This window comes from Pteronotus mesoamericanus, unplaced genomic scaffold, assembly GCF_021234165.1.
Source record: "Pteronotus mesoamericanus isolate MK-2021 breed Mesoamerican mustached bat unplaced genomic scaffold, CSHL_Meso_final scaffold_85, whole genome shotgun sequence".
Classification (NCBI taxonomy): domain Eukaryota; kingdom Metazoa; phylum Chordata; class Mammalia; order Chiroptera; family Mormoopidae; genus Pteronotus; species Pteronotus mesoamericanus.
In genome coordinates this window covers 58,346,178-58,358,682 of record NW_026555329.1, presented here as the reverse complement: position 1 = coordinate 58,358,682, position 12,505 = coordinate 58,346,178, and the positions used below count along the sequence as shown (strand labels likewise).

The following is a 12,505-nucleotide window of genomic DNA, read 5'->3' as shown; positions in this document are numbered from 1 at the left end:
ACCCCCACTTTTTTCCTCTGTCTATTTGCTTGGAATATTTTTTTCCATCCCTTTCTTTCAGTCTGTGTAGATCCTTTGTTCTCAGGTGGGTCTCCTGTAGGCAGCATTTGTGTGGCTCATGTTTTCTCATCCATTCAGCTATCCTGTGTCTTTTGATTAGTCCATTTATATCTAAAGTTATTATTGATAGGTACTTATTCATTTTCTCCTTTTGTACCTGTGTTCTGTTTCTCACTCTTTTTCTTCATCTTCATAAAGCAGCCCCTTTAGCATATCTTGTAGTTCTGGATTGGTGGGGGTGTATTCTTTTAGCCTTCTCTTGTCTGAGAAACTCCTTATTTCACCTTACATTTTAATTGAACCTTGCTGGGTAGAGCAGTCTTGGTTGTAGGCCTTTGCTTTTCATTCCTTGGAATATTTGTTGCCATTCCCTTCTGGTTTGCAGTGTTTCTGCTGAGAAGTCAGCTGTTAGCTGTATTGGGGCTCCCTTCTATGTTACTACCTGCTTCTCCCTTGCTGCCTTTAGGATTCTGTCTTTGTCTTTGATATTTGTCATTTTAATGATGATGTATCTTGGAGTGAGCCTCATTGGGTTCCTCTTGAATGGGACGCACTGTGCTTCCTGGATTTGCAAGACTTTTTCTCTCCTCCAATGAGGGAATTTTTCCATCAGTTTTCTAAACAGGCTCTCTATCCCTTGCTCCTCTTCTTCTCCTTCTGGTATCCCTATTATATTGATATTATTACATTTCAAGTTGTTCTACATTTCCCTCAACGCCTCTTCATTCTTTCTGAGTCTTTTTTTGTTTTCTTGCTCTTTCTGGGAGTTTTTTTTCTACCTTATCCTCCAGCATGCTGATTTGATCCTCTGCTTCATCTAATCCGCTTTTGATTTCTTCTACTGTGTTCTTCAATTCAGAAATTGTATTCTGCATTTCCTCTTGTCTTTTGTTGATAGTTTCTATGTCCTTTTACATGCTGATATAGTTTGCAGTAAGTTCCTCATAGTTTTCATGTAGTTTTTCATAATTCTATTTGAGCTCATTGAGCTTCCTTAGAAACATTGTTTTGAATTTAATATCTGATAGTTTGCTTGCCTGTATATCATTTAGTTCTCTCTGTTGGTATTCCTCCTTTCCCTTCGAGTGGGGGGTGTTTCTTTGTCTTCCCATTATTTGTGAGACACTTCTTTTTTGCTTCTACTACTTAAATTTATCTGTCTTTACTTCCTGACTTTGTTGTGTGAACTACTATGGTAAGAGACCACTGTTTTTTTTTTCTTTCTGGGTCTAACTCTGATGATGTCAGATGTTGACCCCATCTGACCTTCAACAGTCTGTTCAAAACTTCTAAGAATCTACTATCTATTTCTGTGTCCTGGAATTGTTAATCTAGTCACTCTGCCCTCAGCTGTCTGGCTTAGGCACCACAGGGCGGGACAATACCTCCTGAGGGCGGGGTTGTGTCCTTACAGGCTGCTGCCACTCAGGGGAGTGGTCTGCCTTAGCAAGATGGAAGCTGAGGGGTGGGGGAGGAGTCAGCACCAGGATTCCCCCTGCTACTCCCTAACACCTCCGCCTCAAGTTTCTCCTCAAGCATCTCTAGACAGCTCTGTGTCCCCTTTAGCAAGGGATCCACTATCTATGCCAGGCGCTTTTCACTCAGCTCCCAGGCCTGCATACAACCCCTGGCTGGGGCAGATTATCCTGAGAATAGGGCTATTGTCTCCTTTATGCCTGAGCAAGATGGAAGTTGAAGGGTAGGAGGTGAGTCTTCACCCGGGCCCCACTGGCCACCATCTCAGGTCTCTCCCCAGAGCTTTCCTCATCAATCTTTCCTCAGGCTCCAGCCCACACTGCCCCTGCCTTTGTCCAGAGACCAGAGCAAGTGGCTGCCACTGAAAATTTTTGTGACGGTCCTTTAAACGTCTCTTTGCGTCTCCAGCTGCCTGTCTCTGGCAGAGAGCACCACTATACTTTTCACAGCTGGCTGTTGTCTGTGTGCTTTTTGGGCTCTGGTGCTGTAGGCTGGAAATCCCCACTTATGATTCAGAACCTGCTCTTCTGAGGGGGGTCCAATTGGCTGTTTCAATATCCCTCTGGTGCTGCCACCCATGGGCGCCCAGCCTGCCCTCTTGAGCCTCCACTGCACTTCCTACCCGTTAGGTTGTGCGAAAGCCAATTCCACTGTCAGAGGATTTAAGGCTCCTCTCTTGCTATCATTTCATTGTTTTCCAGGTGATTTCTCCATCATTTAGTTGCAATTCCAGTTTGGTCCTGGGAGGAGGTCAGTGTGACATCCTCTCACTCCTCCACCATACTGAACTCTGTCAAGAGTGGAGTTTATCTCATTTATGGAGAACATGCCGTGAGCCACTACCCTGAGGTTAAAAAGTATATATTATTTTGGGGGCAGCGCCCCTCATTCAATATGCTTGGAGCATAGAATGCTTAAGGAGATAACATGGTAAAGGAAATGTTCAAATTTTGGGTTTTTGGACATCATTCTGTAAGTTCAATGGAGAGTCATTGTATTTTCAGAAAGAAAGTGGTTTGTGTTTCAGAAATTTAACTGGATTAGCCAGGAGAAGAGAAACGGGTGCAAGGAGACAGGAGTACCCATTGCACAACTCACCAGGGTGGCCGTTCTTCAGCTAGTCTAGGTAGGCACTCTCTGGGAGTGTCTCTGGAGCGGGGTTGGCTAGATTGCTGTTGCTGTGGTCCTGGAGAGAGAATAACCCTCACCAGCACAATGGGAATCAAAAATAGTGCATAAAACAGATTACAAAAGGGAAAATCTAGATTTTTTTTTTTTAAAAAAAGGGCATCAGATTAACCTTGAAGAGAGTGTGATCAGAAGTGAAAGAACTGAAATTTCTAAATGTTGTACCTGGTAATTTGACAATGGCATTAACCTAGGTAGAAGAGTGGGGGGCAGGGATGGGTGTGGGGGAGGGTGATTAATTTGGTTTGGACACACTGAGTTGGACGTGCCTGCAGGACGCACAGATGGAGATGTCTGCAGGCAGCTGTACCTTCCAGTGGAGCACAGGAGAGCTCGCTGTTGAGCCTGAGAATTTTTGTGCATTGCTTCCGATCTCAAGAAGCCTGACAGAAAGTGGGCTGAGAACCAAATCTTCTATGAGGAGAATCTTAAGCAGGATGCTGCAAGAGCTTCCTTTTGTCTGAACTCCCACTCCTGCAGATGAGTCAACGGAGGTAAAAAACAAGTAAATACAGCACTGAAACTTCTTTTGCAAAAGGAGCCGCCCCCCCTTAAAACATTGCTGCCAACTGCCATGTGCCTTTACCCAGCCCCCTTCCTATTATCATCTTGTGATCTGTAAGTGACTTTATCTTTCCTATTAGCTGAGTTCTTATTTCCTCATACCCACCAAGCACCTCATAGAACACATGTGAGGGAGAGTTGTGTTTTTTTTTTTAAATTTAATTTTAATTTATTTTTTCAAATACATTTGTCTCTGCCTACCCCCCACCACTTTCCCTTGCCCCCTCCCTCCTTCCCTCCCTCAGCTCTTCCCCTTTGGTTTTGTCCATGAGTCCTTGCTGTATGTTCCTTGACTTTTCCTTTCCCTTTCCTCCCCCCCCACCCCTTTCCTCTTGTCTCTGTTGATTTCTTTTCCTTTCAGTGTTGCTGGTCTTATCATCTTGAAAGTACATTTATTTTCTATTCTGTTATTGAGATCAATCTTCATTTTGTTTATTTATAGGTGCCTACTAAATGCTCTTAGGGTGCTAAATGTTTTATACATTTTTTTCTGCAACTGTTTTGCTATCTGTAGGCATCATGAACCCATTTTACAAGTGAACAAAAGGGACTTGGAGAGACTGAGGAAATTTATTTAACTAGCAAGTGGCAGTGTTCTGCATCCCCCCTCTCCTTTTTGTGACGTGGTATCTTCACCAGTCTGTGGGGAAGCTCAGCTGATGCCTTACATAGAAAAGCCTGATCCTTCAACACATGAAACATTAGTATCTCAAGATTTGGTTTGTCTCCAAAGTTTGTTACTTCCCTCATGACTACTCTTTTTTCTATCTAATTTCATTCCTTCTATTTTCCTGGACCAAGTCCTAATCATCTAAAGCTATTTTTGAAGCCATAAATTTTTCTTTTTTCCCCCACCTCCCGTTGATCTATCTTGCATGTACATGAACAGTCAAATTAATTTCATTAATCAACTTTATTAAGGCTATATATATCCTCAATATATATAAATATATATAAATAAAATAGATATCTATATATATCTATAATCACCTATTTTAAGTATCATTTTATCACTTTTCCTTGTCCACCTGGTCACAAATGGCACACTATACTTCCCTATTTCAGGTGGCAGGCTGGAAGAGGGAAAACAAAAGGAGGAGGAGGCATGTTTCCCTTTAGGGACATACTCAGAAGCACACATCTCTTCCATTCACATCGCACATCTATAGGGATGGGTGTGTGGAAGGATAGAAAGTAGTCTTTGTTCCAACACCCATATATCCAATTACACCGGCAAGTTCTGTGACCACAGAAAAGGGGGGAAATGGGTATTTGTGTCAACTAGCAATCTCTGCCACATTTCTCAATACCTGCAGGATAAAATCTATTTGAACTTATTTTTCCAAACCCAAACTCTTAATACTTTCCTACGTGTCACTGTACACCAGCCAGATGGGCTAACCATGGTTTCCTCATTGCCTCTAACATCTCTTATATCCAATGCCTCCTTGATTTTGTTCACATTGCAGTGCTTCTCTGACTTCTTCTTCACAGGTTCACCTTCCACTCAGCTTTCAAGTCCTAGGTCAGCAGCCACTTCTTTTGTGAAGCTTTCCCTGACCACTCCACCCAACAGCACTCCTTCCTACTCTGAGCTCAGCATTTATTTGTTGCTAATTTAATTCTTGTATTTTCTATTTAATAATACTATATAGTTTTATCCTTATATTTTTATTTTATGATATTATTTTATTTATATTATTTTTATTTGCTCCTTGTATGTCTGGTCTCTCTTGAGAACAAATACTATACCACTCAGCATTTTGCATAGGGCTAGGTACTGTTTCTTATCTAACAGTTACATATTTATTCACTATGTGTATGAATTAATAAATGCATAAATCATGTCAGTTTAATGAATCAAAAGCCATTGTCCAAAATGATTCCAATAAGGAGAAACTGCTAAAAGAGGTCATCTATCCTTGACTAGGGTAGAGGACACTGGGTTATCATGAGCTAAGTACTCATTTAGCTATAAATGGATATAGATTGGGTTTGCAGAATGTGTTTAAAGCTCAGTCAAGTCTTATAAATGTCTGAGTGAACTATTAAATTATACTTGTAGTCTAATAATATAATAGTGTCTTATCCCTGACTGGTGTAACTCAGTGAGTTGAACATCATCCCACAAATTGAAAGAAAGGTTGCTGGTTAGATTGCTAGTCACAGCACATGCCTGGGTTGTGGGCCAGGTCCCCAGGTAGGAGAATAAGAGAGGCAACTGATTTTCTTGATGCTTCTCTCCCTCTCTTTCTCTCTACAAGTAAATAAATAAAATTGTAAAAACAAATAGTGTCATAGATTTATAAAATACTTTTATGCTTAACTCTAAATCCTTTAACTTTTTAATCTACATTTGTTGACCTGGGAATATACAAAATAAAAGATGAGTTCACATTGTTGAAGACTCATTCTTCAAAATTTCCTTCTTATGTGGTTTTAGAGTCCATTATTCCAATGAGAGCCACTTTTCTAATGTTCAGAGACTCAGTCCTCACTTCTTCCTGTGGCAGCTGTAGACTAACTTCTCACTGGTGGCCTCATGCCTGTGAAAAATCACTTCTAGATTTCTAGACAACTTCTGGATTGACTTTTGCTTCCTCTAGCCCTAAAGTTATATATAACTCTAATTCCCTGTGTTAAATGCTTTTCTATGCAAAATTTCTAGTCTGGAGTCTTCTTTCCTCATGAATTCTGAGATATAACACATTCCATGCTGGTGACGAGCAATGACTGAAACTGAGCTATATTATTTTGTGTGTGTTCGAGAAGGAATAGAACCAATGCAAGAGACAAAGAAAGAATAACCATAAAATCAAAATGAAATGAATACATCATTTATGAGATGGCATTTAAGGGGAAATTGTGGGGAAAGATAGTTTTTATCTGCTACAGAGACAACATGCAGAAAAGGAGATACATGATGAGTAAAAGGTGTGATATTTGTCAAGGTGAAGGATGACTTGCAGGAATTCAGTTTCAGTGTAAGAATATTCCCTCACAAGTAATTCCAGGGTCAATTAGAATGATGTTACCAAAATAGTGGACAAAGATTATATATGGTGGGATGGTAAGATAATCAAGTTCTCTGGACCTTGGTTATCACAGAGAGCTGGAAAGACTCCAAAGTCCTGAGTTAATACAGGGAATCTATAGTACTGTCCCTGCTACATAAGAGCAAATTGCTTCTATGACCTTTACTAATTGGTCTAGAGAAAAAGAATTTGCCATATTTAATAGTGGCATGCCTTTAACCATATCTTAAACAACTGTGCAAGTGATTATATTTATGCTAATCACATAATTCAAAATCCATTTTTTTTTGGCATAGATCTCATAGGTGAATTAAATGGGAGAACTGATAGAAATCTCCACCCTTTATCTTTCAAATTTGATAGTTGATTAACCTCTGAAATATTATTGGTGATTTTCTATTTTTAAAGGGAGGAGTTATTCCAGTCACTTTCATTTGATCCTTCCTGTTCTTAGATAGAGATAAAGTGGATATACTTCCTGTCGAATAATGTATGGTTTGCATCTAGAAACTGCATAGTTAAACACAGGGGAGTTCACAGACCCATTTGGTTAACTGTGAGATGAACTCTGATTTTTGCATTCTTTTTTTCTGCATTGTAATAAAGAATTTCTGATTTTCCAACTTCATTTAATGTAGGTAATTAACTTCCATAAGTTCCTACTCTGACTACTAGACCACACAAACATATAGGATCTTGCTGGGTTAGTATTATCTCTGAGCCAGCTCAGTAATCTCTGAAGAGTCTAAAAGATAGATTCTCTCTATCTTGTAAGAAAGAAGAGAAAGATTTCTCTTTTCCCAGGGCATAGTCACATGAAATGACTGCAGGTGCTTTGGAAAACTGAAGGAATATTTACACAAACTTCTTGTGGTAGTGTGGCAGGGTTCTCCTTAGGGACTCTGACCTCCCTTTCCTTTAAGGAGCTCATGTTTATGAACTGGCTCAAGTCTGGGAACTAAGTGACAAGCTGTGATTCTCCATTGTGCCAATTAAAGTCAAGACTCTCTTCACAATAATTAAAAACTTAACGTTTGTTTTTTAAACTATAGATTGTCCAAATATATTTTTTTCTAGAAACACCACAGTTAGCTACCATAAATCTTTTGTGCATTAAGCTATTTTGATTACTGCTCTAGTCCTGCTGCTCATTTTTATAATCACCTCCAGTTTCCTTTAGGATTGCGGAGAGCAGGGAGCCCATTTCAAAGGGAGCAGCACTCAACATCATCACTGCCTTGAAGTACTCTGAGCTTTTTAGGATGTTAGTCCTTTCCTTACCAGGGTATTTCTCAATGTATTGGTAAAAGTAGTATTTTCTGAGCATTGCTTATCAGTTGGGTGAGTGGGTCACACATTGTAAACTTATTCCAAATTCCTGTCCCCGTAAGCCTTTGAATCGTTTCATCAACAATATACCAAAGACAGCCCTGGCTGGTGTGGCTCAGTGGATTGAGTGCTGGCCTGCAAACCAAAGGGTCACCAGTTTGATTCCCAGTCAGGGCACATGCCTGTGTTGCAGGCTAGGTCCCCAGTAAAGGGCATGCAAGAGGCAACCGCACATTGATGTTTCTCTCCCTCTCTTTCTCCCTTCCTTCCCCTCTCTCTGAAAATAAATAAATAAAATGTAAAAATATCCCCAGTATACCAAAGACAATCTGGCACCTCAACTTTAAGTGGCATACATACACATACAATGCAATTATTGAAACATAAGTAGTGTAACACATAAATCTCAGGGTAAGTTTTGTGTATGGAAAGAGAAGAAAAATATTGGAATCTAGAAAGCTTCCCTTGTAATTTTAATGTCTTTTCTTTAAAATAATAGAAATATCTGAAACAGACAAAATATTAACATTTGTTGGATCTTAGTGTTGAGAACACAAATATTTGTTTATTATTAATTTTCAGTATTTTCACATTTCAGATTAAAATTATATTAAAACCTCAAACAACTGAGATGAAGCCAACAGTTACAAGTATACATGTGTGTAGTACAAATCACATTGTGGAAAATGTGTCCTGAAGTTCGGAAATAAAAGCCCTTAAAAAGAATTGATTACAGAAAAATTAACTTCTAAGAAGACAAAGACAGAAATAGATGAAATTTATGCTTTGATTTAAATTTTTTATGAAGAGATGCTAAATCTGTGTGTTTCTTTGACAAGTTATGTGGATCAATTTTGGCAGTATAATGCTTTTTTATGCATTTATTCCTAGAGACCAACAGCTTCCCCTAAGAATGTCGTACTTCTTTCTAAAAGTTTAGGAGAAAAGGAAGCTAAAAATAAAGAAAAATAAAAAGGAAAAATTAAATCTGCAGTTATCTCAGTAACCATCCATGAGCACATACATTTTGTTTATATACATTTTATCTCCCAGGCATTTCTCAAAGTGTGGGACTTATGAATAAATGATTTTTAAAATGATCATCTGCTTACATGTGACTGCTATGATTAGTATGATTCTTTTTAATTATTTCAACAGAGAGAAATGAGGGTAGAAACTGAAGCTGAAAATGATAGCTAACTTGACTTGGATTCTACAACTATTCCCTGAGATTTTTTTGTCTTTAATTCAGATAAAACAGCTCATACCAAGAATTGCCAAAGAGGAGAAAGAACAAGTTCTTATAAAAGTAAAGTAGAAGAATAGCTGAATCAGGTGTATGGGGCTATTTGGGACAGGGGTAGAAAGAAATGTGTTCTTTGGAATGTGCTGAGTTCACTCAGGGTGTGAACAGTTTGAAAGAGGAACAGTCAGGGTCACCTGAATAAATGTATTCAATCCTCCAATAAACCATTGACCTCTATCCAGCTTTTCCCATCAACATATTAAAAGCAGACAGAGTCGACAGGAACAGCTTGTGTCTTCATCCTAAGCTTTGTCATTTAAAAGGGCTTTTCACATGCTTTATTTTATTTAACCCTCCCATCCACCCGAGAGCAAAACAGAACTTTATTTTAGAGATGCAGACATTGAGGTTCAAAAGTGTGGTTCGATTTCTAAATGTCACAGCTGGGAGGTAGCAGAATCTGGGCATGTGTGCCTTGCTCTCCTTACTCTCTCTTTGTTCTCTTGGTCTTGACCTTCAAATTTTAGGGAGATTGGGGAGGGTTTAAAGTAATTCTTTTTGAAAATTTTTAATGAAATCCACAGGGTATTGACACTGACCTCCAGGGGTTGTGTTTCATTACCGGAAATACTAATTGAGGCAGGAAGTGCTCTGACCAAAATAGCTGAGTGTAGAAGATGGTAAACTCATGGATCCGTGCCACTCGATGCATTTCTGTGTGGAGAAAAAAAAATGATATCACTTCTGGTCTCTTCAAATACATTTAGCAGATTTGATTTTTTTTTCCTTAAGAACAAAGCAGTAAGAACATTAACAAGGATGCTTATCACACGTTGTTGCCTAGCATTTTCTGTCTTCATTCCGGTGAGGAATTATTTATCTATTACTTTCTAACATGTTACCCCAAAATTTCGTGGCTGAAAACAACAAACATTATTTCCCAGTTTCTGAAAGAAACCACTTGGCTGATGGTTCTGGTTCTGGGCCTCTAATGAAGATGTTGGATGAGGTTACAGTCATCTGGAGGTTTGACTGGGAAGGAAGGATTCACTCACATGGCTGGCAAGTTGATGCTAGCTCTTGACTGGAGCTGTTACTGTCTCTCTACATGGGTCACCTTACTACATAGCAGCCACCTTGCCTCAGAGCAAGTGATACCAAACAGTGGGAAGAAGGACCCAAGATAAAAGCTATAGTCTCTTTATAATCTAATCTTGAGACGTTAACCCATCACTATTGCAGATTCAATGAACTAAAAGTGATTCATTAAATGACGCCTATGAGGTATGAGGGGAGAGGGAGGGAGTAGCTCCACTTCTCAGAGTGGGGAAGAGCCAAGAATATATGGCTATACCTTTAAAACCACCATGAAGCTTTGCCCAAATTCTTAGTTTTTGCAGGAGAAAGCACATAAAATAAATTTATTCCCTTTCAGCTGTTTCATATACTAGTAAAACTGGTAAAAAAAACACAACAAACCGAAACTCTCTCTTGCTATATCTCATCCTTCACTGATAGTTTCTTTCATTTTCTTTGCTGCCCCTCCTCCTCTGTTTGCTCTAAAATGTTGGCGGGTCCCCAGTTGCTCAGGGTTTTTTATTTATGTGTGTGCTCACCTTACTATCACCCTCTGGGACCATCCTTTTTCCACCATCTCTATTCTCATAATTCTTCTATTTCTATCTTCAGCTCTGACCTCCCCTGCAATCCCAGTTTTATATATCCAGCTGTTCTTTGACATCTCCACACAATTATGTGAATTTAAAATGTACCATGGCTAACAGAACTGGATTCCTCCTGCTTCTCTCCCAGTCTTCTCTTTCTTAATAATTCTACCCACTTGTTTAAGCTCCACTTTATCTCATGTCTAATCCCACAGCAAGTCTGTCAGCTCTTCCTTCAATATCTTTCCTGGATCTGCTGAGCTTTCTCCATCTCCACTGTTACCACTCTAGTTCAGGCTTCCTCTCTTATCTGGACCATTACAATTGCCTCTTAATGGATTTTCTTTTTCTCAGGTTGTTGTAAATATTATCTATCATATAGCCATGGCGTTTTTTTTTGCAAATGAAATCAGTTCTTGTCACTCCTCCATTTAAAACTCTTTTTGGCTTTCTATTTCACTTAGAATAATAAACCAAAACTCTTTGCTCTACCTTAGAATTTTTTACATATTCTTGTTCCTGCCCACTAGCCAGCTGCCCTGATTCTCTCTCTCACGTGCGTGTACACACACAATATGAATTGGAATTTAACCCTTATTTCAACCGTAATTAAGAAATTAGAACACATAGTTCTTTGCTCCATCTACAGTTAGGACAAAGACCAATCATTCTTGACAATCAGATAATGTCGACATTACTCTGCAGGGACCCACATTTGTTGTGAAGGGCCCCAGTGGCGCCCTGCAGAAGGACTTCAATCATATTAATGTAGAGCTCAGTCTCTTTGGAAAGAAATAGAAGAGGCCTTGGGTTGATAAATGGTGGGGAAACAGGACCTGGCCACCATTCGCACTATCTGCAGTCATGCACAGACCATGATCAAGGGTGTTACATTGGGCTTCTGTTATAAGATGAAGTCTGTGTACACTCACTTCTCCATCAATGTCATTATGCAGGGGAATGGTTCTCTTGGTGAAATCAGAACTTTCTTGGGTGAAAAATACATGTGCAAGGTCTGGGTGAAGTCAGGCGTTGCTTGTTCGGTATCTCAAGCCCAGATGAGTTCATTCTTAAAGGAAACGACATTGAACTTATTAAATTCAGCTGCTATGATGCGGCAAGACACAACAATTCAAAACAAGGATATCAGAACATTTTAGGATGGTATCTATGATTCTGAAAAAGGAACAGTTCAGCAGCTGATGAATAAGATCTAAGTTGTCCAGCTAGAGAAACAACAAGATGCCAGATGATTCCTCAGACTTACTTGTGATATTTTAAAGAGGCAATAAAAACTATGTGTTGATTTGGGAAAAAATGAGAACATATAGCTTGAGTAGTGATTAAGGGAAATAACTGGATAGAATAATTTTAGTCAGGAGTATCCCATAAAAGTGAAGAAGATTATCCATTTGTGCATGCTATGTGGAAAAAAGCATAACTAGAATTGGGATCAATAAGTTGGGCACACTAGTAGGGAGTTTTGGTCTAGTGAATGATGGATGGGCTGGTGAATTAAGTGGATGATGAGCTGATAAATAAAAATGGCAATATAACTGTTATTTAAAAAGTTATATTCAATGTAAAAAATGCACAGTACATAGGTATATTAGCACACACTGTGTACACATGTGTGTCTGAATTTTGTGTGTTTGCATGCATATGTGTATTTATGTGCATATACACAGTTATACACTGTGTATAACATATACATGTCTCAATGTGATAGTATGTGTTTAAGTAGTATATGTACATGTGTCTGTGTGTGCCTATGTGTATCTGGTGTGCCTCTGTGTATAATGGGCCATCCTGACTGATAGGCAGATTGGGCATAATGGACAGCTCCCTCAGGAATATTCAGGGACCACAGAAACCTCTCTTAATATAAATATTTCTCTAGAGATTCATTGAGTTTAAGTGGCCTATTTTCAGTTGCAAGTAGC

The 12,505-nt window shown here is 39.1% G+C and overlaps 1 pseudogene; it reads left to right on the top strand.

Annotated features, from left to right (window-relative positions):
* The first annotated feature begins 3,008 nt into the window (after window positions 1-3,008).
* On the top strand, window positions 3,009-11,779 carry LOC129063213 (60S ribosomal protein L9-like; annotated as a pseudogene).
* The last annotated feature ends 726 nt before the right edge of the window (window positions 11,780-12,505 follow it).